This window comes from Mustela putorius, unplaced genomic scaffold, assembly GCF_011764305.1.
Source record: "Mustela putorius furo isolate JIRA1106 unplaced genomic scaffold, ASM1176430v1.1 tig00000594_pilon_pilon_pilon, whole genome shotgun sequence".
Classification (NCBI taxonomy): Eukaryota; Metazoa; Chordata; class Mammalia; order Carnivora; family Mustelidae; genus Mustela; species Mustela putorius.
In genome coordinates, this window is record NW_025421427.1 from 846,822 (window position 1) to 874,659 (window position 27,838).

The 27,838-nt window shown below is 46.5% G+C and overlaps 6 non-coding genes across 6 annotated transcripts; 2 read left to right on the forward strand and 4 right to left on the reverse strand.

The window, feature by feature from the left end:
• Nucleotides 1-666: 666 nt before the first annotated feature.
• TRNAM-CAU lies at nucleotides 667-739 on the forward strand. Its single transcript has one exon. It is a non-coding gene; the product is annotated as a tRNA-Met (tRNA).
• Nucleotides 740-13,144: 12,405 nt separating this feature from the next.
• TRNAI-AAU lies at nucleotides 13,145-13,218 on the forward strand. The gene has a single exon. It is a non-coding gene; the product is annotated as a tRNA-Ile (tRNA).
• Nucleotides 13,219-20,897: 7,679 nt separating this feature from the next.
• TRNAM-CAU lies at nucleotides 20,898-20,970 on the reverse strand. The gene has a single exon. It is a non-coding gene; the product is annotated as a tRNA-Met (tRNA).
• Nucleotides 20,971-24,097: 3,127 nt separating this feature from the next.
• On the reverse strand, nucleotides 24,098-24,170 carry TRNAA-AGC. The gene has a single exon. It is a non-coding gene; the product is annotated as a tRNA-Ala (tRNA).
• A 443-nt stretch (nucleotides 24,171-24,613) lies between these two features.
• TRNAV-AAC lies at nucleotides 24,614-24,686 on the reverse strand. Its single transcript has one exon. It is a non-coding gene; the product is annotated as a tRNA-Val (tRNA).
• A 2,701-nt stretch (nucleotides 24,687-27,387) lies between these two features.
• On the reverse strand, nucleotides 27,388-27,460 carry TRNAR-ACG. Its single transcript has one exon. It is a non-coding gene; the product is annotated as a tRNA-Arg (tRNA).
• Nucleotides 27,461-27,838: the final 378 nt, after the last annotated feature.

Genomic DNA, 27,838 nt, shown 5'->3' on the forward strand with positions numbered 1-27,838 from the left:
TGGAGAAGAATGGTGGAGAGAATACGATTTAGAGTGGAGAATGCATGCTGTTTGGATTCAGAATCTGCTCTCAAGGTCTGGCTTTGTCACTGAACAGCTGTGGAGCGTTTTATCAGCAAAATGGGGATAATGATACATTGATTTATGGCAAAAAATTGTTAGACAAAATGAAATTATGTGTGTAAGTTTTTAAAGTATAATCCACCCCCCTAACATGGGGCTTGAGCTTATAAACTCAATATGGGGGGGCCACAGACTCTACCCACTGAACCAGCCAGGCTCTTATGTGAGCAGTGTTTAATAGCATTTTTGGTTGTATAGAGGTGGGGAAAATATGGAGATTTATAAAATCAGTTTGTGATATTTCAAGGGGAATATCTCAGGAGACACAGGTGGAAATGCAGATTTAATTTGACAGGTAGGTATAGACTCTGCACATGTTGGGGAGATACTCATTCAACTGCTATTTACCTAGTGTACTACTCCAACAGAGGAGGCTGTGGACCGTTAAAATATCGGTATCTATGAGGGAGAGGCGATCCAGATCAGTAGGAAATAAGATGGAAAATAGCGGCCAAAGGTCAAGCACAATTATTCAGCAGGTACATCATGGTTTCCAGAAATTACATGATTCCTTTAAAACCTAACTAGAACACACTTCATGTCGCCTTCTTAGCGCAGTGGGCAGCGCGTCAGTCTCATAATCTGAAGGTCCTGAGTTCGAGCCTCAGAGAGGGCATGTGTTTTTGTCAGAAGCTCGTCCACAGCCGGTGACAAACACGACTCCTTTTAGAGCGAAGGTGCCTCCCGGGAATGCCGCGCCGATTCGCGGCTGGGATGCAGTTTCTTCCGGTCCTGAACCGAGAAATGTGACGGCACCTGAGATGCAGAGCTTTCCCACAGCAGGCGGCTGGGTCCCCAGGCCTCCTTCGCCGAGCAACGGGTGAAGCCCGGGAAGCCTGGGCGCCCAACCACCTGCTGGGGGCGCGGGGCGGGGCCGCGGGCGCTGCGCTCCGCCCACTTGGCCGCGGGCGCCTCCCCCGCGCGCTGGGGTCTGGGTCCCAGCAGGGGCATCTCCGCGCGCAGGTGCGCACCTTGTACGCGCACGGGGAAGACAGGGAAGTGTGGGACATCTTCGCAGCGTAGGAAATTGACTCTTTCTGTCCTTTTGTCCCGTTTGGCTCCACGCATGGCAGGGCTGGCGATGTCCTGACCCACCTTCCCACCGACTGCGTGTGGCCGGGGAAGGGATACAGAGAAAGAGAGGTGGGGGTCCCCACGAGGGCGGAGGAGCTCGGAGAGGGAGGAGGTCGGCGGTGCGCGGTGCAGGGGGGCGGGAGGCACCCACCACCCCCGTTACAGGCATCCTTGAGAAGTGCATTTTAGTGCTGACAGCCCCTCTCTGCTAACCGGATCTGGGATTTACGTGGGGATTTAACCTGGGGAAAAAGGAAGGCCAATGACGGGGACCGAGAGAAGCTAGACTGTAACAGGCGGGGGCCGAATCTCCAAACAAGTCTGGCTTGAGGAGGGGATTGCAAAGTGCCGGAGAGTCGGGCAAGGAAGGTTACGATCCCCAGTGGCATTGTAGAAACTGAATTCACGCAGGAAGTGTTGGGAAGTCTGTGGTTAACGGAGTGTTGCCCCACCTGCCTGGGACCCCATCACCACGGGCCGGGTGATTACATTTCCGATGTAATGCCAGTCCTGAGCGGTAGCTTCAGAAACCCTTCTAAATCAGAGAAGGAAACAAAGGGGTCATTGTCTGTGCCAAACGCAGAACCCAGATAGTTTCCCCCACCTTTTGTTTTCGAAGCTCCTGGAGATGGAAACAAATATGCAAAAGCTTCCCAGAAGAAAAGCAATTCCACCCTATCCTTTCCCAGAGGTCCAGGCAAGGGGGGAGGGGGGAGGGGGGAGGACTCAGTCAGTGGGACTGGGCAGTGGGACAGTCTCTGCCTTCCAGCTCTTTCTTACATCCTTTTCACATTTTCAACAGGAGCCCGAGCCCCAAGATTTCTAAGGGTGATGCTGATGGCACGAGTAGGTCCTGGGAAAGGGATGGCCCCTGGATAATAAGACTGATCCTGTCTTTTTGATCCACAAATGACTTTTAAGGCCACCCGAGTGGAGCGAGGACCGAATAATCACCCAACATCCCAGACAGTGCCCTGAGCAAGAGCGTGAGCTTTGTCCTCTCCACCAGGGTGCCCGTTCCCAGGGTCACCAAGTGTGTTCCATCTGGGGAAGACCACATCAGGAACTGCCTGGTGAGTTAATACATGGATTCCAGAATCTTTCATATTTTTCAAAGTTGTGATTATCAACTTTGAATGTCAGTGTGGCTGACATCATGGCTGTCTGGGAGGTGGCTTTGGGGTAGGCCATTCCAGGCTCTGTGTTTGCACATCTGTTTCCAGTGTGTTTAGTCCACATGTAAGGGAAAGACCATGAATACAGGAAAAATGATCGTTTATATGCAATTCAAGATAAGCACTTTTAAAAAAAGTTTAAAATACCAGCTAAACATTCTGTCTTTTAGACATAAAAAGAAATGGTGGGCTTTTTGTTGTTCAAGTCCACTGAGCCCAAGCCAGGCAGGTAGAGGCTGCTGGTTTTCTCTTCCGTCCCCTTTCCCTCAGAAGCTGAACTTTTGGCGGAGATAGAGGAAGTTGCACTTTGTTCTAATCAGAAAATTTAAAAAGAACATTTGCTCCCATTTTCCCCTTTCCTCTTCTTCTCAAGACCACACCTGTAATTACATTTTATTGGATATAGAGCAAAACAACTAACTTAGAAATGGGCATTTTAGGCACAGGCAAGGTCCCAGAGGAGCAAAATAAACCGGAATGGAGAACTAACAACTGGTCAACTGCGGAGAAGGGAGACTGGAATGACGTTCTAGAGGATAAGGGGCTCTGAGCTCTGTCTTGTCAGCAAAAGGTCACCATTTCACCATTTTACCCTGGACTGCAACATGGCTGAATCTGTGTTTCTCAAATGAGAAACTGCCGTTTGTGCAAAAGATAACTTGGGAAGCGATGACGGTTGAGTTCAAAGTTCAGGAGAAGCATTATTGCATCATCTCAGTGGACCTGGCAGAGATACGGAATGGCTTTACTGAGCACTGGCAGTCAAGTTAGACTCATTTATCCCATACAAGGCACGAGGGCCTCTCTCAACTGTTAGCTTCTGGGCCCCACATTACCTAGGAGTCTTGGGGGTTCAGTCACAATCAAGACAGACATAAGCTTCACATTCTTGTATGGGGAGATAGAAGTGAAAACAAAAAACTAAACCATATAGTTTCAGATATGATGGAAGTAACTACTTGATGATTCAGGGAAGAGTGCTCTGAGAAGATGATTTTGAGGTGAGCCTAAATAACATGGAAAATGATGTGGGAAGTCTGGAAGACTCCTGAGCCTTGAAGCAGAAGGAATACTAATGCAAGGGCCTCAAGACAAAATTCACCTGAGTTAATGAAAGGGAAAAATGAGAAGAAGCTAGTGTTTACAATTTAGACAGAAAGATAGAATTGACAGAATGTAGTGAAAAACTGAATGCAGATGATGATGAGGGAGAGAGAAGTCTTTAGGTCTCTGGCTTGGGGCATTGCTTGGATGGTCGTGTTTTTTAAAAAAAGTATTTTTTTACTAAAGATTTTATCTATTTATTTGAGTGAGAGAGAGTGAGAGCACAAGCAGGGGGAGGGGTAGAGGCAGAAGCAGACTCCTTGCTCAGTGGGGAGCCTGATGGGAGAATCCATCCCAGGGCCCCGGAATCATGACCTGAGCCAAAGGCAGATGCCTAACCAACTGAGCCACCAAGGCGCCCCAATGGTGGTACTTTTCTGCAAGACTGAGATTCCTCACTAAAGTGGGTTTGGGGAAAGAAATCATTAGGTTCTTGCCATGTCCTATTAGTTCTGAAATATTCATTCATGTGCAAGTGGAGATATTAGTGAGGGATTATGGATAAAGGTTGGAACTCAGGAGAGATGGCCGTCCAGAATATGGATAGTGCTTGTAATAAAGCAAGGAGAAATGAATTGAAACAGGCTGGACCACTCGATACAGTATCCTCCGGTGACAAGTGGCTATAAAGTATTTGAAATATGCTATGAAATGAGATTTGCTATATAAGTGTAAAATAGACACCATATTTCAAAAACTTGACATGAGAGAAAGAATGTAAAACATCTCATTAATAATTTTTCTATTGATTACTTGTTGAATTGATAATATTTTGGATATATTGCTAAATAAAATACAGTATTAAAGTAATTCCATTTCTTTCTGTTTCCTTTTTTTCATGGGACTACTAGAAGGTTCAAAAGTATATGTATGATGCATATCTCTGTTGGATAGCACGGATGTAAGGTAATCGTTCTGAACCTCTTGGTGAGAAGAGGGTCATATTTATAGATCTATTTCCACACAATAAAAGAATGGTCACAGATCCCCCCGCAATTAGCTCAAGATAAGAAGTGGCCCAAGGACAGAACCTCAGAGAACATTCGTAGAGAAAGATGGAGAAAAAGTGGGGACACAAAGGACCCTAAAGAGTTCGAGAACTCACTGGCCCTGTCTAAACCCAAGGAAGAAATCATTCACTTGGGAGGGGGAGAGCTGGAGGGTATTTCAGAAACTGGAACCCCAAGTAAGATGAAATACAGAAGAAATTCCCATTGGATTTTACAATTTTGAGGAGATTGTGGTGGCCTGGACGAAGGCAGTTTCAATGAAATGCCACACTCAAGTGTCTAGCAGTAAGCTACTTATCAGAGAGAGTGAGAGAGAGCGAGCACAAGCAGGGGGAAGAGCAGACAGAGCAGGCAGAGGGAGAAGCAGGCTCCCTGTTGAGCCGGACTCCATCCCAGGACCCTAGGATCATGACCCAAGCCAAAGGCAGCAGCTTACGGACTGAGCCACCCAGGTGTCCCATACCAACTTCTTGAAAGTGGAATCAGGGAATTAGCTCAAGGAGAACATTATGTCTGTGTGTATATGGTGGTTGCTGCTAATTAATGAATAATCTTGAATATGATTTAACATCCACATTTCTTCCAGACCTCTGATTGTCACAGACACAACCTCCCTTAACAAGGGACTAAGAAACCAAACAAAATCCACTTTCTTTAATGTTTTAAGTCTCTCTTCATCCATAGGCAATCCCTTGCTTTTCTATTTAAAATGTTATTAGTTAACTAATGTATTAGTTATATTAGTTAACTAATATACTTTATTTTTTAGAGCACTTTAAGATTTTAAGAAAAATCTAGCAAGAAGTACGTAGTTCCCAGTACATAGTACATAGTTCCCAATAAACAATGTCACCCTTCCTCCTGTTGAGTTTCCTGTTATTGACATTGTGCTTAGTGTGAGATTTGTTATAACAGGGGAATCAATATTGATACATTCTTATTATTGACTGAAGTCCACAGTTAGCCTTAGAGTTCACTCGTTGTGTCATATATTCTATGGGTTTTGACAAATGTATAACATGTATCCACTATTCTAGTATGGTACAGAAGAGTAGTTTAGGCCAACAGATTTGCTGAAGGGGCTGCATCTTTTATCCTACATAATTTCCCACCTTGTGGATTTATTCTACTGCCTCTTCTTGGTGGCCCTTGACATATTTCTTGAACTGCTCTATTTCTTGTAAACTGTAGTTATAGGTAGAAGCTCACTTAGCTTCAGCCTCAAATATTTCAACAGTAAAATTTGAGAGGTATTGTGAGCATAACTTTATGAGGTGTGTAATGTCTGGAGTTCTCCTTTTTTATTTTTTAAAAGATTTTACTCATTTATTTGTCAGAGAAAGAGAGCACAAGCAGGCAGAGTGGCAGGCAGAGGCAGAGAGAGAAACAGGCTCCCCGCTGAGCAAGGAGCCCTTGACTCAATCCCAGGACCCTGGGCTCATGGCCCAAGCGAAGGCAGACACCCAACCGCCCGAGCCACCCAGGTGTCCCTGAATTTCTCCTTTTTAGTCATCAATATTAACATTCATACATGGGCTCAAATGTCACATCCATATCTTGTGTATATAATCACATACTGATACATAAAATTGGTACAAAAAATAAATTTAGACAATATCACTAAAAGAATGACACAACAGCAAGCAAAATATTAATTCTCAAATGAGCACCTTAGAGGAAAATCAAAAGCATACCATCAGACTCATAAAAATGGGAATTTCAAAGATCATAAAAATGGAAATTTCCAATGACTTATTTCTTAGGTTCTGCAGAAACTGCTCTCTAGTTTAAAACTCTACCCTTGAATACTCTTCAATTATAGAGTACTACAGTAAAAATCCTGTACATTTAACATAAGGAATAAGAAAAAGAAAGTCTCTAAGGAAAGCAAGAAAAAAGAATGCTAAATAGAAACATGGGGATTAGCTGGAATATAGCAAATCCAGTTGGTCATTTAAAAAAAAAAAAAGACCTAAAATTGCCATTGAAATGTCAGGAAAAAAGGAAGATGAAGAAAGCATAAGAAAGAAGCAAAATGAATTAGTGGATGTTGTTTAAAGATTTTGGAGATATGGTGGGATAATATTTTGAAGAATTCATTGGGGTTTGATTTTCCTGCACTACCCACTCCACCCAGTCAAGGCAGTAGCCATGTGAACCTTCGCTCTAGACGCTGGGGCGCAGTGAGATTCAGCGTTCTGTACAGACCGTGTCTGAGCACTGAGGAAGCTCCCATTCTAGGAAAGAGAAAAACAAAGCAATAACTTAAAAACCTACTTTCTGGAGGACCTAACGTTTGTGAAGAAGATAGAACTGGGAGCGAGAGACTGTGCACGCAACATTTTAGCTCTACTTGTCTGAAGAAGGACAATTTGAGTTGAGACCTGAGTACTCAGAAGTGCCAAGCCTGGGGCAGGAGTGAGGGGTGCTGGCAGGTGGACCAAGGGTCTCCATGAGGAGCGGTGACAAGGGTACAACAGAGGTGTCAAAGCTTCTTGGATCTTTTGCCAGGTAAGAAGCTCTGGGTTTGTAAATAGAACAGGCAATATACAAACCAAGGAAGGGGGTTGGGAGAGAACTTCTCGAATAATAAGCATGCGCAGAAGGACCACAGGCCTCTCACTTTCCTGGTTCCTGGGGGCTGCTGGGAACTTTGGGCCTTGAGGCACCAGCCAGAACTGGATGGAGGGCAGAGATGATCAGACATTGGAGAGTGAAGAATGGGAACTTCCTTAGAAAGCCTTGTCAGCACTTCCCAATTTCACTTTCCTGATCTCCTGGAAGTAAAAAGAACACGCTCCAGATGTCGAGACACCGTGTCTATTCCTGCCTGCTCCAGAGTTGGGGTCATTATTGGTCTTTGCAGGCTCAGTTGCCCAAGACAAGCAGTGGGACAGCCTCTCCCAGCCCAGGGCCTCAAGCCTTCCGTGTCACATCCCCGGACCAGGCTGCTGGAAAGTCCTATTCCCATTTCCTAGAGAAACCCCAGAAAACCCAAGACCTAATTCTCTTCAACTTTCCGAAGGTGAAACCTGTGGCCCAGGGTGGGGATGAGAGGAGCGGCTAGGAGAGAATTCTGAGGCCAGTAGGTCCAAGTGAAGCTTTGCTCAGTTTGCTGGAATAACAGTTTTGAGCAAAGGCAGAGAAGGAAAACACCGGCATCAGTCCCTTCCCAGTACTGCGTATCTGTGGGGATAGTGAGTCCGAAAGAATAGTTTGCCATTAGCCTGAAAGAGTGGCCAAGTTTCCCCCTCTCCTTTCTAAAGGCAGTAAACACTCCTCCACTTTTTTTCTTCAATTCTGGATATAGAATCAACACACTTGACCTTACTATATTGTCTGTCGCAGGCCATCTACTATGGTCCTAGTATCCCATTTAAAGATCTTGATCTCCCTACCTCCATTTCAACATTGATCTGAGCCTCAGTGTGGTCCCCAGGGAGGCTAGTCTGTAGTGGATTTCTTAGATTTCTCAGCAAACCCCATTCCAGGAGGTGCACACAGCGCTCTTCTCCCGTAGGGCTCAGGGAGTGATGAAGAACCTTGGCGGGAGCTAAGATTGTGCCTTGAGAGTCTTAATCTTGTCATGTAGATTTATTCCTGAAGTCCTTGCTTAGCCCCAGACCCGGAGGATGAGTCGAGTGACCTACACAGACACTGCAGCACGGGTATTAATTTATTGAGCAATTATTACACGCTATTGCAGGGAACATTCCTAGAGATAGCCTACAGTCTCCATTTCCTCATGAAAAAACTTACGAAAGTTTCTTGCTGCAGACCTCAAGACTCTCATGGCCAAAAGAGAAAACAAATGGAGGCTATGCAGGGCTGTTCGAATTCTTCCTCCTCCGTCCACACCCCTCTTTCTCTTGGTCCAACTTGGCTACCACATCTTCCTTAGGTTGTCTAGGCCTTCAGTTCAGCTGCCGCGACAGTAGAGGGACTTTCCCCATGTCATCTTAGCGAGGGCTAATCTGACAGCAGAGTTAATAGGCTAGCCCACTCCTTTCCCCATCCTCCAAATCTCTTTCTTCTTAATACTTAGCCAACTCTTAGAGATCTGATAGAAGACAAATTGACATCTGCTACCTGACCACGGGTTGTCACTGTGAATAAAATACTAAAACAATACTGCGATAAAAGTTAAGTAGCAAAATTTTATATTTTATAAATATTTTATAAATATATAAAATATAAACTGTGTCTTTATTAAAAAAGGAAAAACATTAAAACATCAGAGAATCCACAATCTCCTGCCTGTGCCTCCTGACACAATTCTCAAGCTATTCCTCACACTTCTGACTCCAAAGGAGAAAGTTTGGTTTTCCCAGACACACAACATTTTTTACCAACTTTGAGCCGAGGCCCCCAAACCTGTGTTTCTAAGACATTCTGTCCCATTTGTTCCTTTTTTGTTTTTGTATGTCACATTTCGGCTTTTCTTTCTTTCTTTTTTTCCTTCTTCTTCCTTTTAAACCAGCAGGGAAGCACACAGAGGAAGGGCTGAGCTAAAGAGAGGTCCGCCCAGTGCACGTCGCCCCATGCCGGTGAACCCCGGAACCGGGGGAGCCTGGCAGGACTGCAAAAGCTGGAGAATGCGGGCGTCGATCCCGCTACCTCTCGCATGCTAAGCGAGCGCTCTACCTCTTGAGCTAATTCCCCCTGACATCTCTGCTTTTCTGCCTATTTTTATCACTTTGAGGCAAATTTCATTCCAGTGCCACTTCGTTTCTGGGTTGCTCCCACCCTCAGGAGACCTCCCTACCCCTTCCACTTATTGTTCCTTCAAATAAGTCATCTCTTCTCTGGGATCTATTAATCATTTGACTGTTCCTCCATTAGGGGAGTTGAGATCTGCCGTTGTCTTTCCTTCTGGAGTTAGGAGTTTATCTACTGAATTATACACTGAATCTAGCAATGCTTTCTTAGAGAAGTGACTGGACTGGGGAACTGATTTATGGTGATTTATTTTACCGCGGTCCATACTGTGGTGCCATTTGAGAAAAGTATCAACATGACGGAAGCATAATCTGTACATGCGCGCATTTCAATGAATTTTGACAAATAAGTACACGCAGGTAACATCCCCGCAACTGCGATATAGGACCGTTTCATCCTACGAGTCTCCCAGGTCCGCATAACAAAATACCAGAAGCCGGGGGTGGGGTGGAGGTGGGGGGGGGGGGGGGTGGGGCTCAAAACACACGTCTACGCCCTGGGTCCCAGAGGCCAGACGCCTGAGGTCCAGGTTTCTGCCTGGCGGTGCTCTGTCTCGTGGCTGCCCAGCAGCACAAGCCTTCCTTGAATCTTGCTCTTGGTTTTCCCACGGTTTGCTCACTCAGCGTGTTCACGCTGCTCATTCTTTTCACGGCTGGAGACAACTCCAGGGTGACGTCCGCTTGCTCTGGGCCTGTCTTGGAACAAGGGGTCTGAACAAGCCGGTGTTGGGTACAATTCAAGCTGAGTTCGTGTCCTTCAGCATGGTGTGTGAACTTCTGTGTTGTGAGTCCTAGGGCTTTCGCGAATTCTCGATTTGCTCATTTCTCAATTTGTCCTCTTTACTCACCACGAGGGTCACCCAGCCCAGGATGCGGGGCCGTCGGGGGACCTGGGCTACGAAAACCCTCAGCGACTCGAGAAAATGGTCTCCTGTGACAAACAGGAAAGTCCAGGAGTGAAAGGACTTCTCCAACGTTCCACAAGCTAAACAGGGATGGCATGGGCCCCGAGTTGGCTTTGTCAATTCCAGAACCCGCCGGGTGCGACCCTCTTTCCAGCCGCAGGGATTTGGTGTCCGGAGACGCGCGGGGCTCCGCGGCCCCGGGGCTGAATTCCCACTGGGGTTCGCACGTGGCCCCGAGCGCGCAGAACCCGGCAGTGCCAGCGATCGCCCGCCGCCTTCCCCCCTGGGCCTGGGGTCGCCGGGTGGGGTGCTCTCCCGGACGGTTCTCCGACGGCTCCGCTCGGCGGGCGGGAAGAACCGGGAGCTCAGGTGAGAAGAGGGTAGCTGGGGCGCGGAGCGGCCTCCATCCCCGCGGGTCGTCTGCTTCCCAGGCCCTGCTCCCGGCGCGCGCAAAACAGCCGCCCTCGGTGGAAAGTCCGCAGAGGGCTCGGGGTCCCTGACAGCGTCTCCCTCAAGGCTCCCCTACCGATCTGAGAGAGCGGCTGTCCTTCCTTCCCCTTCCTTCTTTCTCAGCGCTCTTATTGCTATTACTACTGAGGTCCAGCTCACATACCGTGCTATGTTAGCTTTCGGTGTACAACACAGTGATTCGACAATTCTATACATCACTCGGCGCTCATCCTAAGTGTAGTCACCGTACAACTTTATGACAATATTATTCACTATATTCCCTATGCTGTGCTTTTTATCTCTGTGACCTATTTATTTTATAACCAGAAGTTTGTGCTTCTTAATCACCACTAGTTTATTCTCCGTATTTATGAGTCTGTTTTTTGTCTTATTTTTGTTGTAGTTGTTTGCTTTTTTAGATTCCACATGTAAGTGAAATCATATGATATTTGTCTTTCTGACTTATTTCACTTAACATAATACGCTCTAGGTCCATCCATGTTGATAGAAATGGTGAGGTCTTTTTTTTTTTTAAATGGCTAATAGTCCTTGGCATATATGTAACCACCACATCTTCTTTATCCATTCTTGGATTGATAGACACTTAGTTTGCGGCTATATCTTGGCTATTGTAAATAACGCTGCAATAAACATAGGGGTTCATATATCTTTTCAATTAATGCTTTCATTTTCTTTGGGTCATGGAATTACTGGGTCATACAGTAGCTCTCTTCTTAATATTTTGGAGGGAGTCTCCAGACCGTTGGACCCAGCACCTGCACAGTTTATTCCCTCCAGCAACTCACCAAGGTTCCCTTTTCTCCACATCCTGGTCACCGTGTCTCATGTTTGTTTTGTTTTTCTGACGACTCAAAATATTTGTTTCGATTTTTTTTTTTTTTCAGATTCCATGGGTTTTGACCCGCGGTGGTGATGGGAGGTGGGGGGGGGGGGATGATCACTGGGTTTAGTCACCAAGCTCAACATTTGGAGGCAAGGAGGGGAAGAGCTTTCCTCTTCGAGATGTTCTTTCATGGGGGAAATTCGCAGGCAAGCAGGTGATGCTAAGGAAACGCAGTACAATGCCGGGTTCTCTGGAGATTCTGGAACAGTCGTGGGATCCTGGCGCACGGAAAACTTGCTCATTCCACCCACCGCGTTGGTGCTGAGTTTACAACGCTCATCATGCCGACTGAGCAATAAAGTCGCGGCTGCCCTGCGGTTCGAGGGCGGGAGGGCTCCGCTCGAAGGCACAGCAACCCCGCGGATTCCCACTGTTTCTCTTTTCGGTCTTTTCCTCCCCCTTTCTGGCGGTCCGCCCTCAGACCAGCCCCAAGGCACAGACAGGATAGGCGCTTCCTCCACTCATTTTCTCGCAGCTTCCTTTCCTGTTCCCTTTCCGCCTCTGCCCAAGGCTGGGCCGCCGTCGGATCCGCGGAGGAGGAGGAGGCGGTCGAGGAGGGCGAGGGGGGCTCGAGTGTCCCCGCGGGGAGCGCGTCGGCCGGCTGCGGGAGGACCAGCCGGGGTGTTTGCGCGCGGGGACGGTGTCCGGACATCCCCAAGCGCGGGCGCGGGCCCGCCAGCCGGTGAACAGAGAATTGGAGAGAGTGAGAGTCAAGTCCAAAAGCCACGAAAAGCAGCAGGACCCCAGCAACACGGTCCGGGCCGGGAGGAGGCGCACCTGCCATCACAGCGGGTGATGTGAGCTCCTTTATTTATTCCGTAGTTCGGCACACGGCCACCCTGCCACGCGGTCCTGGGTCCTGTTGTCGCACAGTCGCGCGGCTCTGCACCGCTGCGGGCTCCAGCCCCATCCATCGCGCAAGACCCCAGACGCTTCCAGAAAGGAATCGCAGAGAATTCCTGCGCGGGAGAAACGGCCGCCCAAGGCTCCTCCTTGGAGCGGAGGGGGTCCCCCTCGTCCCGCCTCCAGATCCGCGGCGCGCCCTGCGGGTCTGCCCCCCAGTCTAAAGGCCGTGAGCCTGAACTTAAAAGCGGAGTCTTCTGTGCTCGAGGTGTCCATGGACTACCTTGTTTCGAGAAGAAATGCGGACCCAAAGACTGCAGTGGGACGTGTTTGTCTAAAGTGACTTTTGCAAGTAGAAGTATGGGCGTGCTTTTCCGAATTAGGTAAAAATGGGAGAAGAGATAAAATTCTGCTTCGAAGGGAAAACGGGTGGAGGACCCAGTGGGAATTGTGCGAGAAAGCACGTGTAGGGGAGCAGGTGGAGAACAAGGAGCGGTGGTTTCGACTTCCGCCAGGGACCGCGTGGGAGTGAGCTCTGGAAGCAAACTAGAAAGGTGGGAAGGAAATGGGCCAGCGGAAGGATGAAGGGTGATGAGGCTGTCTTTTAAATACGGGGCTCACGAAAACCCAAGGTCACGAAACACCTCAGCAGACGACATTTGAACTTTCCTTGTGTGATACTGAATTTTAACTGAGATTTCGGGTTTAGAATGAATCAGTGGTCATAACTCCTGCCAAGCTCAAAGGTGAATTAGAAGGAAAAACTTTCTTTCGAAGTGATTGGAATAATATTGATCTTTGATAAGTAACCAAGAATAGGAAAGTGAGCACAGCAGCTGGCCGGTTAGCTCAGTTGGTTAGAGCGTGGTGCTAATAACGCCAAGGTCGCGGGTTCGATCCCCGTACGGGCCATGTGACGTTCTTTTAGGCTCGCTTCGTAAAAAATACTGTGTCTAAAAATCCGGGAAAGATTCAGGAAGTAGAATAATGCATGAACGTTAATCTTGACAGGGTGTAGAGAGATCAGCCGTGGCTTTGTGCCTCCAAAGTCTTGTCCTGGGAGATTCAGGGGAGCAGGAAACTGAAATGCAGAGCAATGTGGAAAACAGGGATGGTGGGCTTTCCCGAAAATCTTCTTACATTTCCCGCGATGTCCAGAGATTCCTCAACCCTGACTAGCTCCTCAGGTGAATTTTTCTAGTTATGCACCTGCTTACTTGCAGGGAAGGCTGTCCTTGGCCTGAGGGGGGCCAGCAAAGCCTTTCAGGGCAACTCGGGCCCCAGATTCACGCCATTTTCACTCCTATTTTTCTCTCTCTCTCTCTCTCTCTCTCTTTTTTTTTTTTCACCTTTGACTGCAGCGTTGCTGGACTTAAAGAGATGTTTCATACAGATCCCCCAAACTTTCACTGCTCTCTGCCTGGCCAGCTACTTGTTAGACCCAAAACCATTCTCCAGGAGGCATCTTGTCCCTGATGCCTCTCCCACTTTTCTGAGGTTGCCTTGTGTTCCTTCCAAAATTCCCAGAGATCTAGAAAAACATCTGTTTCGTGGCATTTACCGAGTTGCAAATGTCTATGGCTCAGCCATCTTCCCCATGAGATTGTAAGAGCCTTGGCAGCAGGGTGCTTATCACCTGGTGCTAAGTACTTTAAAAAGTCTGCATTAATGATAGAAGAACAAAAGAAATGTGCGCAGGCCTGAAGGAAAGAGCGTGCCTGGTTCTTCAAATGGACATTATAGGCCTGTGGGATCATGATGTCTGAACACGGTGCACCGAGGTCCACTGAGGAGTAGACTACAGTACATGGCGTTTGTTCCCATTTCTCTGAATGTATCCCTGAGACTCATTCGGAATGGTTTGACGTGTCCCCAGGATCAAGGTGGTGGTACCAGGATCAAAACAGGGCATCTCCTCTAGATCCAAAGTCTGGGAAAGTCTAGAAGGTTGAATTAGGCTGAGGCTGGGAGATGGGAGAGAGGAATCTGTGTCAGAACTCAAGAGAACATGCAAGGGGTGCCTGGGTGGCTCAGTGGGTTAAGCCACTGCCTTCGGCTCAGGTCATGGTCCTGGGATCAAGTCCCACATGGGGCTCTCTGCTCAGCAGGGGGCCTGCTTCCCTTCATCTCTCTCTGCCTGCCTCTCTGCCTACTTGTGATTTCTCTCTGTCAAATAATTAAATAAAATCTTTAAAAAAAAAAAAAAAGAGGACACGCAAGACCCCTTTTGGTTCCCCCTCTTGCAGCCTCCCTGACATTGACAGGTAAATAACTCTTTCTAAACTATCAGTTTCAATCTTCCGCACTTTGACCACTCTTGATTTCTTTAGTTTTGATATCTTGCTTTCCTCTCAACTCTTTGGTCCTTCTGTCTGTCAGTTACGCAGTTACTGAGGCTCTCAAGGGAAGTGGGGTAGGTCAGGGGCCCATCCTGGCAGCGTCCCGGAGAAGCTGGATCCCACCAGGCAGGCCCAAGATGGTGGCGCCACGACAGGAAACTCTGTCAAGGCTGGGTTAGTTAGGAAGATAAAGTGCAAAACTCTGGATAAATATTCCACCCTATAGTGGACAGCTGTCAACAAGATAGAAACCTAACCCCCAGCGCACCCAGTTTTCTCCCTCTCTCCCTCTCCCCCTCCTTCTCTCTCCCGTCCTCTGCCCCCCCCATATCACTAGTGTGTACTTTTCACTTTAATAAACTTTCATGCTTGTGTTGTTTATCTGATGTGCTGTGTGTCTGTCCTTGAATTCCTTCTTCTGACAGGACCAAGAACCTTCGGCAACTCCTTCAGGTCTGGCAACTCCTTCAAGTCTGGCTGGGTCAAGGCCCCAAGGCCCGGGGTCCTGGCAACATATCGATCTTGTGATTTTGCTTTATAAAGTCAAGTAGATCCACTGGTGAAAGGTGTTCAGTTCTTCAATATGTCTGTTGATTTGTTCTTTACTGGATCCATCAAACAATGAGAAGTACTGAGTCTGCAGTTATAATTGTGGACTTTTCTATTTTTCTTTTCAGCTTTATTAGCTTTTGTTTATGAGTTTTGAAGCTCTGTGGCCAGGGGCATAGAGTGTGGGGGTGGGTAAGGGGAGAGGCCCCTGGTAGGGCCTGGTCCCAGAACCCAGAGATTGGACGCCTGAGCCAAAGTCAGACCCTTGACTCTGTCAAGGCACCCAGGTGCCCCACCTCACCACCCTTTATCCTTCTGCACTAACCTCTTTATGTTATGTGTGTCATACATGTAGCTATGATGAGAAAACCATTAGACGATGTTGTAATTTCACTTTCAATCATCAGCCATACTTTAAAGAACTCAAGAGAGAGTAACAGTGGTTCCTTTTACCCAGATAATTCCTATCTCTGCTCTTGTTTATTCATTCTTAGTATCTAAGTTCCCTTCTGGCATCATTTTTGCTGTCTCAAAGTTCGACTCTTTTCTAGCACTACTATTAGCAATAGATTCTCTGTTTTACCTTTAAATGAGGATGTATTTCTTTCCCCTTTACGTCTGAAGGATAGTTTGGCTCTACTTAGCCTTCTGGGCTTAATGTGTCTTTTCTTTCAGCATTTAATAAATGAGATGTCATTTCTTTATGACCCTATGGTTGTTTTGAAACTTTCAAGGATTTTTTTCCCTATTGTTTCCAGGAGTATAACTGTGATATGTGTGGGTGTGGATTTGTTCAGGGATATCCTGCTTGAGGTTTGCTGAATTTCTTGTATCTGATTTATGTCTTTTGCCAAATTTGGGAATTTCTCAGCCATTAAGAATTCAATTATTTTTCTTTTTTCAAGAAGCTCTTTCTTCTCTTCTGGGTCTCCAAAGATGTAAATAGAATTTGTTATTTTCCTACTTGTCCCTGAGGCTCTGTCCATCTTTTAAAAAACTCTTTTCTCTCTCTCGTTTAGATCGGGTTGTTACTATTCTATCTTCATCTTCACTGAACTTTACTCAGTCATCTCTTGCTACTGGCACACTCTATGCTTCTGTTCATAATTTTGGCTAATAAATTTTACAGTTCTGAAATTTCAATTTGGATTTACATCTTTGGATGATTTGCTAAGATTTTCTAACAATTCACTTCAAAGAATTCTCGCCCTGAATTCTTGGAGCATTTACTCATCACACCTTTGAAGTGTTTGCCAGATGATTCCAGTACCTGTGCCATCCCAGAATTGGTACCTGTCGATTCCCTCCTCCCAGTGATTTAGAACTTTCTTGGTTCTTCATGTACTGAATAGCTTCAGACTATAGGCCATTTATATGTTGTAAGACTTCGTGTCTCACTCAAATTTTATGGCGAATGCTGCCCATTTTGTTTTTGTAGGCACTTTGCCTTGTGTTCACGTTCCCAGTACAAAGCAGCCTTCTAAATGTTGTGGTTTCAAAGTCCTTTCCATTTTCAAAGCCCTTACGATTCGATTTGGAGATTTCCGGAGTGTGCACAGCCCCACGGCCAGTGTGGACTCGGGCAGTGGGCTCCTGCTGCAGTTCTCGAAGTCTGTAATGTGTTGCTTAGGGTCAGAGGCACTTGCTCAAGCTCAAGAGTGCCTTCAAGAGCTCATAAATAACTTTACGTGTTTGCTTTCCATGTGTCTTCCCCAGTATTGTCTGGTCACCCTGGGGGCTCGCCGTCTCAGTCTGCTGACAAGAAGGTTGGCTGCTTCCTTCCCGGCTCTGCCCCGCATTTCTTAGGACTGAGCCACATAGAAGGCCAAGCTGCAGGGGACATGGAGAAAGAGAGCAACTGGCTACATCCCTCAGGACCACAGCTCCTCTGAAGAAACAGAAAGTAAATGATAAATTGATAGATCTGCTTACCCAGTGCAGGTAGGGAGTGCAAAGGCCTGTCTTTGAACTTGCCTGGAGGGCATATGGGAAACAAGCATCCAAATGACTGTGTTCAAGATGTCTAATATTTTCTCAATTCGTTCAATAAGCTGGAAGATGCAGGGTTGTGAGCCGGAGATTGGGGCGAAAATGGTAAAATCTGGAGAATGTGGGCATCAATCCCACTACCTCTCAAATGCTAAGTGAACACTCTACCACCTGAGCTAATTCCCTTGTCCTCTCTGGTTTCTTCTCCAGGTTTTCACCTTCCCCTGTCTCCATTTCATTGTTCACTATTCTGAGCAGCCTGAAATATTAACCGCCAAAGCCATTAATATGAAAAGAGGGTGTATCTTCTCCAGCATGACCGGGACCAGAAAGCAGTGGGTACTATTTCTCTGCCAGAGTAAGGAGAAGAAAGCAGCCATAGGAAAACTCTAGCATCCCCCAAATCGCATGGTTTAGACTGCAGGACCAGAAGAGGACATGGGGGAGGGAGGGCTCCCTCAGAATGTTCTGGCTCAGGTGTCACAGCTAGCTCAGGATGGTTATCTGCTTTTTTAAAGAAAAAAACAAAAACACAACAACCAAAGGTCGATCGTGACTCATTCCTTTCAGCTGGAGCTGCCCAGAATAGAAAGAGGAGGTGATTTCACCCCAAGACAAAAGAAGCTACCTGTTTCCACCTGGGGACCTCCCACGTGTTAGGTAAGCATGATAACCAGTACACTATGGAAACTTGCCTCCTGAAAAAATCCGAAATCAGTGTTCAGTTCTTGCTAAGGCATGTCATGGAGCGGTGCCCTATGCACAGCATGGGAGAGAGCTGAAAAAAAATTACAAACAAAACAAAACCCCCAAGCAAAACACACCCTTAAAACCAAACAGGCAGAGACCTACAAGAAATAAGAGGAGAAATCATATCAGAATGAAAAATAAAAAATGGACTTGGAGGGGTGCGGATGAGGAGTGAACATAGGGTGTATGTAGGATTTCTTGTGTTAAGAAAGATACCTATTCCGTTGCAGTGGGCGTGTGTGTAATAGACACGGAGAGTTTGTTAAGGAGAGGTGTATTGTGGAGGCTTAAAAACCTTTTAAAAATTCCCAGCAGGTGGCTTACACAATCGAAGTAACATTTTAGGAAAGGTTTTTAATTTGGAATGCCAAAGAGGCTGGAAATGAGGAAACTAGAGTTGAAGAGAAAGGAAAGAAGTTATAGAGCTATGGAAGGGCAGGGGTTTATCCTGTTAACTCGTGAGAATATCAGTAGCAGGAGTCTTTCTGTATGGTCTGTTTGCTGCGTGGCATAGAATACATTCTCCACGAACACCACGGAATGGATGAAGGGATAGATGATTGAGAAGACAGAGAAAGATTCTGGAGAGGTATGTGGGGGGAGGATTTACAGTATTTGTCAAGACACTGGGTGTAGAGATCTGAGGGAGAAGGAGTCAAAGGCACTTAGAAGTCTTGAGCCAGGAGGGCAGATACAGAAGAGATCTTGAATTCATGTCTGATAAATGGAAGAATAAATCCACTCATTTAAAAGTATCTGTTACATGAATGAATGAGTAGGTCCTGGCAGATAGGTTAGGAATCTCCTTAAAGAAGAACTACCCAAAGATCTTACTTCTATTCTCTTTTCACGGCTTTTCTCTAAGAATTTCCCTAGTTCCACAACCTTTTTCCCCCCTGACAGTCTGAGTCTGTGTGATCCCCTCTGGACCCATGCTACTCAGAGACCTCAGACCAACAAATTCTCTCTGGCATCCTGTCTCTCTCGGTGACCCTCACCAGACTTCTTTGCATCCCCAGGCTGAGTGACCCCATAAATCTCAATTACAAAGTCACGGAGAGGCATTCCTCTCATCAGGGTCTCTCTGTCCAGAAAACAGGAGTAGGACATCTACCTTTACTGCTAGCCAAAAATTGTGAATCTTGAGTTGGAAATGCCCAGCATGGCCCATGTGGATGACAGTCACTCTCTCTACAGCGCTTTTCAGCTCTTTTCTTTTTCTGTAGCTCAGTGACAGAGAGAATTGGTCAAAGACTAAGCCTGAGCTGCCTTGTGTGTGAAATAAGAATCAGAAATGTATAAATTGCTATTAAAAAAAAAAACTTCCAATATTTCTTGGAGTTGAATTCAGGAGAGAAGATTTGGGGATCACAGGTGCCTATGAAGAAGGAATGAAGGGTCCTAATGGAGAAAACAGGTGTCCTTCCCACCAACTCTGAGTGCAAAGAAGGCATTCTGACATTTGACCCAATTCCCATGCTTTCACCCTCTTCTTGACTTGCGGTCATTCTAAGCACATGCCCTAACTAGTTGTATGGGTCTAACTAACCTGGTACCATTGGGTTACTTCATTGCCATCAAAGAGGACCCGACTAAGGGTAGATCATCTCAAACATGACTTCAGCACAAGTGAAAAACTAGGAATCCTATCAGGGATTGTGGGGGCAAAGGGCGACCTACAGTATGTCACCATGGGAATGATCCAGCACTGAAACAATGTCACTATCTTGAATGACAGAAGGCAAACGAAAGGTTACAAGTGGGTGGGGGACCCAGTTGAATGATAGGGCTCTCCCAGAAGTTGTGTATCTCACTATAAAACAGGGTTGTGATTGTTACCTGATTTAGAAATATGGAGGAGAATGTGGGAAAGCATCTCTGGGCTTCTCACCTACACCACCATCCCCTCCCAATGTGGCCCAGGTCACTGGAGAGGGCTTAATCTGTCTCCTAACTTGCAGAGAAAGAGAAGACTGGCATAGGGAGACACTAGGATCCTGGGACAAGGATAAGATGGGGGGAAGGAGGAGGAGGAAGAATTTTTAAGAGAACATTACAACTGGCTTTTACTCAGCGCTTAATTTTAAAGAAATTTAAAAATGGTCAGGAAAGAACAACAACAAAAAAGTTGATGTTCTGGGGGTCAGAAATCCCTTCACACTCTAATCATCTGTCAGAAATAGTGAGATTTTGTATCAGGAATGAAGGGGAAAGGCTTTTTCTCCACCACGAAAGAAAACCTTAACATTACTTTTCTTCCTTTCTTGCCTGAGCTCAAGAGAGAAAAATGCAGGTGCATATGCCTTTCAAACTGTGGAATGAAATCAAGAAGGAAGGAGAAAGTATCTTCATGGTGAGGGCTCTCCTCTTCCCAGGAAGTAGGAGCCACCTCCACACTCCTGACCCCTCAGCTGGCTAATGATCATTCCAGAGCAAACATCACTATTTCATTATGCATTTTTCCTATTTGCTTCTTGTCCATTTCCCTTACACCTCTCAACTAGGATGGAGTTCCAGGGGGGAGGCAGTTTTTGCCTTGTTTTTACTCTGTGATTACTGCACCCAAAACCCTCCATTAATAAGATAAGTAATAAAGAAATATGTGTTGAATGATTAAGAGAATAAATGATTTTACACTTCTTTCACCCCTTAACTGGTTGGGTGACCTTCAGAGCAGGAAGTGGGAAGAGAAATTTCCCTTGCTTCTTTCGTAAGACAGAGAGGAAGATTGCAAATACAGCATAGCTTGCAGTTTCTGATGCAATCTAAATTACTTCACCTTCATTTTCCTGAAACTACTGGGAAGCCCAAAGAACTACAAAACTGATTTAACCATCCTCTGCAAATACTGCGTCAGTCTTCAAAAATCCTTATCGGGCAATATTCGATAACTTTATTTTCTGTTCCTGTTTTTTAACCATAATAACCTTAGCCTGGCAGCTTGTGAAGAAAAATAATCCAGCCTGCCCTCTCTGAGGCTCGAACTCAGGACCTTCAGATTATGAGACTGACGCGCTGCCTACTGCGCTAAGAGGGCGGCATGGCATAGCTCCTCCCATTTAAAGTGAAATATCAAGTATTATTTTCCCAACACCGCTGCTTTATTAGTTTCCATCATTAAGGAATACAATCAATGCTACTTGAAAACTACTCCATAAAAGCCAATGGTGCACCCAAAGGATTTCACACCCATGACCAGTGAAATCCAAGCCTTTCTGGGATTCACGCAAGGATAGGTCCGTCGGGGCTGCGGGACTGGGGGCAGGTATGCCTGTCTTTTGCTGCTCTGGTGTTCTAACGATGTGGTTTTTCTGCCCTCAGAGATCTCAGGTGATTTTTACACCTTCCGCGGTCTCCTTTGTTGAAAGTAAACACAGGAGGCGCTTAGTTAATATTAGTTCACTGATTGGTTGACTGACTGAATGAATAAGCGAATAAATAACCCTCACACTTGCCTACAGCCCAAACTTCTCTTAGTATGTTTTATCTCCACTTACATCTAGGTGACTAGAGACATTCTCCCTACAAAACAAAGAAGCTGAAGTTAATAGAAATCTCCTGTTTGCTTTGCTTTGTCAGGAACCATTAGTTATACTGAGAGATTCATGGAGATTATCTCATAGGGTCCAATTGGATTTTGGCAACAAAACTATCAAAATCTGCACTTCCCAGATATAATGGAGGTTCAGATACGTTAAGTAATGCTCCTAAGTGGCAAAACCTGACTCCAGAAGCAGATATTTAGGTTCCAATATGTAAGCTCTTTCTCTGCTCCAAATCAAGACCTCTCTATTTTCCGCAGTGGTTCATTCACTGATACACAAATATCTAACTTTCTGCTTCCTGTATGCTGGTCTTTTGGGCTTAGACTTTCAAGTCAATACCAATTCATTGCCTCCTTCAAATCCCACCAGTGATTTAATAATTACTGAACATTGTTCTTGTGCGATTCTTGTGAATCTAGGACCTCTTTTCCATTCCTTTAGTGCACGTTCACTGGAGAGCTGTTCTTTGCCAGGCACTGTGCTAGGCTCAGGGGATTCAGAAGGAATCTGATGAGTTCCAGACCTCAAGAGATGGAAGGGTGAGTACGGACAAGAAAGGATCCATTCCCAGGTTCACCGCTTTGTCTTCCTGGCATCTACAGATAAATAACTCATTCTAAAATATCAATTTTAATAACATCACTCTCTTTTGCACACTGCCATTCTTGATTTTTTAGTTTCAATATGATGTTGCTTTTCTCACAGTTGTTGGCCATTTTTTCTTACCTACATCGTAATTTTGTTCTATAAGGTCAATCTGTGGATGGTGGTGTTTAGTTCTTCAATCTATTTGATTTGTTTTCTACTAAATTTATCAATTGATAGAAGGTTTTTGTTTTTTTTTAGGATTTTATTTATTTATTTGAGAGACAGAGCATGAAGTGGGGGAGAGGCAGAGAGAGAGGGTGAAGCCGATCCCCATTGAGCAGGGAGCCAGAAGTGGGGTTGGATCCCAGGACCCTGGGATCATGACCTGAGCCGAAGGCAGACACTTAACTGACTGAGCCACCCAGGCGCCCCCAATAGAGAGACTGTTAACATCTGCAACTATAATTGTGGATTTTCTTAATTTATCTTTTTTTTTTTTTTTTTAGGTTTATCAACTTTGTTTCAGTTTTGGAGATCTATGGCCAGATGTGTGGGCATTTAATACAGTTTTATCTATTTGGTAACATACACCAAATAATTGTATAACATCTCTCTTTCAATGCAGAAAATTTCTTTGCTTTGAAATATACTTTGTCTGATACATGTTTGTATTAGACTTTTTTTCACTTTGTGGTTTAATTTCCCCCATTCTTTTACTTATACTCTATCTAAGCCATTTTGTTTGAGGTGAGATTCCTATAGTCAGCACATATTTGGGCCATGTTTTATTTTTAATATGGTCTGACTATGTCCAGTATGTAGCTGATATATTTATACTAGTTACATGTAACATTATCATGGGTATGTTTGTATATAAATCTATTATTTTTACTTTGTTTATGGTCTGTTCCCTCTGTTTTTCATTCTTCTATTTCTGTCTTCCTACTTCCTTTTGGCTTTTTAAAAACACATTTAGTATTCTATATATATATATTTTACTATATCTCTTTGTATAGCTATTTAGCAATTAGTCTAGGTTACTAATAGTGACTGGTATGTGTATTACCATATACATACTTAACATTTTACAGTCTATTTTAGAATGAGTGTTATACCATTCAAGTCAAATATAGAAACTTTATCACTGTTTATCACCTTTATTCTAACCCCTTTGTGTTGTGTATATAGTATATTTATATGATGTGTTATAATTTTTGCTGTAAGTCATCAAGAGCTTACTTTAAAAATAGTAAAAAACTTGAAAGAACTCCGGAGAATAGTCGATTGTATCTACCCAGATATTTCCTATTCAGCTATTGTTCTCTCGTTTCTGATGTTCTAAATTTCCTTTCAATTCTCTTCAGTCTAAAATCTTTTTTAAAAAGATGTTCTGCTACCAATGAATTTTTTCAGTGTGCTTTCAAGTTAGAATGTATTTATTTCACCTTTATGTCTGAAGGATATTTTTGCTACCGATAAAATTTCAGAATGAGTTATTTTTCTTTCAGCGTTTTAAAAATATTCTTCCATTCCTTTCTAGCTCTGGTGGTTTCTGATAAATCCACAAACATGCAACATCTTTTCATTTTCCTCTGGCAGCTTTCAATTTCTTTTCCTTTCTTTAATTTTTAGCGATTTGTGATGTGCCCAGACGCGATTTTTCTTTGGATTTATCCTTCTTGAGCTTTACTGAACTTCTTGAATCTGATTTATGTGTTTTGCACTTTCTCGGACTGGGTTGAATTTAGGGCCAAGTTGCAGGGCAACACAGGGAGAAAAACAGCAAGAAGAGGGTATGCCTCCTGCTTTCGGGATCGTGTCTCCGCGGAAGAAACAGGTCTTACAAATCGGCCGTCTGCATGCCTACGTTTGGTAGGGCCGTCACTAGCCCCGGCTGGACCATGCCCAGCCGTCAAACTTCAAAGAAACGGCCAAAACACTACTGTGTTGAAAATGCCCGCCACTTGCTCATTTTTTTGAGGGCGCTAGAAGGTTTGGTTTCCTCCCGAAGCGCCTCGGGCGTACAAAAGCTGGAGAATGTGGGCATCGATCCCACCACCTCTCGCATGCTAAGCGAGCGCTCTACCACCTGAGCTAATTCCCCTACGACATTTCCTGTCTTTTCCAATTTTCCTTCCAGGAGTCGATGCGCGAATCTCTGCTTCGTTACTCACTGTTTCTTTTCTTTTCTTTTTTCACTGTTTCTGGTGCCGAGAACACAGGGCAAGTCAAGGCCATTAACGCAGAACAGGATTGAGCGCAGAGCGCATCTTCTCCAGACGACCCCGGGCTGGGGCGGCACGGGTTCCTCTGTGGGAGGAAAAGGGGAGAAAGTCGCCAATACAAAGAAACTGCCCCTTGCGTGTTTTCCCGGAGAGTAGCGCGCGCTTTCCCGCAGGGCGGCCGTGGGAAAGGGGATGGGGACTCCCGGGATGGGGACGGCGGCTCCGCGCAGTTACGGCATCCGGGAACAGGCGGTGGAGACTATGCTGGGTTGGGAGCAGGCGGTGGAGACCGTGGTGGGTTGTGGCGGCAAAAGAAAGCACGTGTTTCCGCCCGGTTTCGAACCGGGGACCTCTCGCGTGTTAGGCGAGCGTGATAACCACTACACTACGGAAACCGCTTGCTTAGAGCCCTGTTCCGTACTTCTGAGATCCGCGTTCGCCCCGGGAAAAGTGAGCCGAGCCGCAGTCACAGTAGGACCCACGAAGGGCTCCCGAAGAAGCGCGCCAGGAAGCACGGGGGCATCCGAGCGCAGGAACCAAGGCTGAACCGTGAGGGACGGGGACGAGGAGGGAACCCGGAGGAAGCAAGCCCGCGCGGTAGTAGGAATTGTTCGAGGTGGGGGTGAGGGGAGCGATGCCTGTTGAATTATTTGAATTAAAAACGAACGGCCTCGGAGCCTGCGGGCTGCTGGAGCCGGGCCGCGGAGCGCGCTGCACTAGGCGGGGAGTGGCCGCGGCGCGCCAGCGCACTCTGTGCCCACTTCCGCGCCCTGGGGTCCCCCGGCCGGCGGCGGGGTCTCCACCACCCGAAGGCAACCGCGGGGCCTTTCCCCGGAACCGCAACCGTGGATCTTTCTTTTTTTTTTTTTTTTTTTTTTTTTTTTTCCTCCTTCGTGAGCGCACCCGGGACGGGGTAGGCAGTGACTTCGCTCCCACAGAAAGTGATGGGCTGTAGGAGGTGGAGGAAGGCGGGGAGTAGCCTAGGGGACGCTGCAGGTGTAGGACTGGGATCCCGGGGAGAGAGAAGGCGCTCCCAGTCGCGCCGGGAGGGGCATTTTTGTCTTGGGCGCTGAGCGCCCTCAGTTCCAGGGGATCAGCGCGGACACCCGTTCCCGGTTCCCCGAACCGAGGGGAGCCGGTTTCAGTAATGGCAGGAAGGGCTCTCGGCTCCTGGAGATTGAGATTTGTGAGAAGGTTGAGCCTGGGAAATAAGAAAGGGAAAAGCGTGACACCTGGAAACGTGAGATCCAGGTGGAAATGCGTGGACCTGCGGCACGGAGAGATTACGTGACATCCGAGAGCGAGGGAACCGAAGTCTCTGGCACCTACCAGTAGCTGCATACTCCTAGACTCTGGGGCGTGGGGGGTCAGCATGCCCCCTGGGATTCAGGGATAGCTGCTTAGGTGGCACTGGCCCATGGCCCTTGGGTGAGAAACCCTTTCAAAATCTGACCTCATATTGAATTACATGGAGAGGTACTGAGGAGCCACTGCTCCTAGTGGACAAATGACATTCCCTAAGGCAGCGTGGCACAAAGGAAGAGGAATTGGGGCTCGGTTTTGAAGTTGGAGGCAACAACTCTGTCCAGCAGAGTTTTGGGTGGAACTTACCTCTTCTGGTCTAAAGATCCCAGTGTGGGGGTTTCAAAGCGAGTTTATTTTCTTGTGTACAAAACATCAATCGACTTATCTGTTTCAAGAACAAAATGAATCCAATCAACAGAGACTTTAAGAAAACATACACCGCCACAGTCCCTTTTACAAATAGCAGGTTTGGGACTGCAGTCCAAAGTTGAGGCACATTAAAGAGAAGGTAATAAAGTCTTCTAGTTTCTAAATGCATTTGAAGGGGGAGGTAGAGTCCCTCTAGAATGTGGATTAGTATTCACCATTCAGGGAAATGCTTGAGAGATCTGATGATAGTGTTAGTTTTCTTAAAGTTTGATTGGTTACAGCACACTGCTAATACCCATGGACCTGGGTACTGGAGATAGCCATGACCGTGTTAGGAATTTCTAAAGCAGACTCAAACCTAAATACAATGGGAGGTCTGGTACCAATGAGACTGAAAGTAGAAAGGCAGTGCCTGAGCCAATTCCTCAATACTTTTCTTCTTCAGGGAACATACCAGTGTTATTAATGGTGGTTGTCACTGGCAAGGTGGTGTTGTTGGTGGCGTCTCAGTTTTGACTCCAGGAATGTGTCTCCTCTTCCAAGCTTTAAAAGGCTAAGTTTGGGCTCCATTATCCTACCTGGTCATAGCAGAGCCAGGATGGAAGGCGCCACGGACCCCAGACCCTTCTTTCCTATTTCCTGACAGTCAAATTCTCTGGGCTTCCTCCCACATTCTTCCAGCGCCCGTCTCAAACTAGGATAGGAAAATTCATCCTTTTGCTGGCCAGCATCTGTTCTGGGCCCTTCTGTCACCTGGCCTGCTCGCGGGTGCCTCTGTGGCCCCGGCGGGGACGAGTGCTGGCGGCGGGAGCCGCGTGGAGTGGCTGTTCTGCGAACACCTGCTAGGGAACCCCCGTTGCACTTTGGGCCGCCACCCGCTCCCAGCCGAGCCCAGCCCGGTACCCTGGTCCCTTGGTACTCACGAGGCGAGTCCTGTCGCCTTGTGAAGGGCTCATCGTCTCCCAGCTGCTGCTTCCTCCCGGAGGTTTTTCCTCCCGATCTGTGATTCCCGCGCGTTCTGCTGTCATCCTACAGCAGCTTCTCTGCTCTGTCGGTTATGGGACGGCGGCAGATTGTGTTGGCCTGGGTTTGGACAGCTGAACCCTGGAGGAAATGAAGCGGGATTCTCAAGAGAGCAGTAACAAAGAGGCAAGCGTTCCCGAACGGGAGACTTTCTCGTGCAAAATGCGCTGGTACAGAAGATAGTCAATTTGAGCCAAACTCTTGTTTTACTCCTTTGTGCGTCTTTCCCAACCTCCCCCCTCCTCTTCCCTCAGTCCTCCTCCAGGGTGTGGAGGTATAATGCAATTTTTATGAGGCCCTCCTCATAATGAAATGGCTTCAGAGGGATTATGTGATCCACGTCGGTTATAAATAACAGAGCATACCACCCCTATCTCCTCCCAAAACAAGGGGAGATGCCGAGCCAGCCAGGAGTCGAACCTGGAATCTTCTGATCCGTAGTCAGACGCGTTATCCATTGCGCCACTGGCCCTACAGACATTACTGTCTTCTAAAGCGTCATTAATTTAGTCTTTAGGAGGCACCGCGGAGGCCCTAGTGCACCCAGCCCCCTTCCGGTTTTTCTGCTTTCCAGCTTCCCAGCTGAGAGAATGTAAAGATCTGTGGTTGGTCTTGAAGACTCATTAGTTCATTATCCTGCCAACCTCAGGTCATAGACCTCATGGAGAAGCACCCGCTAAGCCCTGGATGATGGCATTTTTACAGCTTAGCTGTTGGAGAACTGATGGAAGCCGGGAATCAGGGACCAGTGTGAACAGACAGAGTAAGGAAACACTCTTGCAGACGTAATGGGACTGATTCTTACCCAGTCTGGGTTTTCTTTCCTGTGTTCCTAGGTGCAGAGCACACC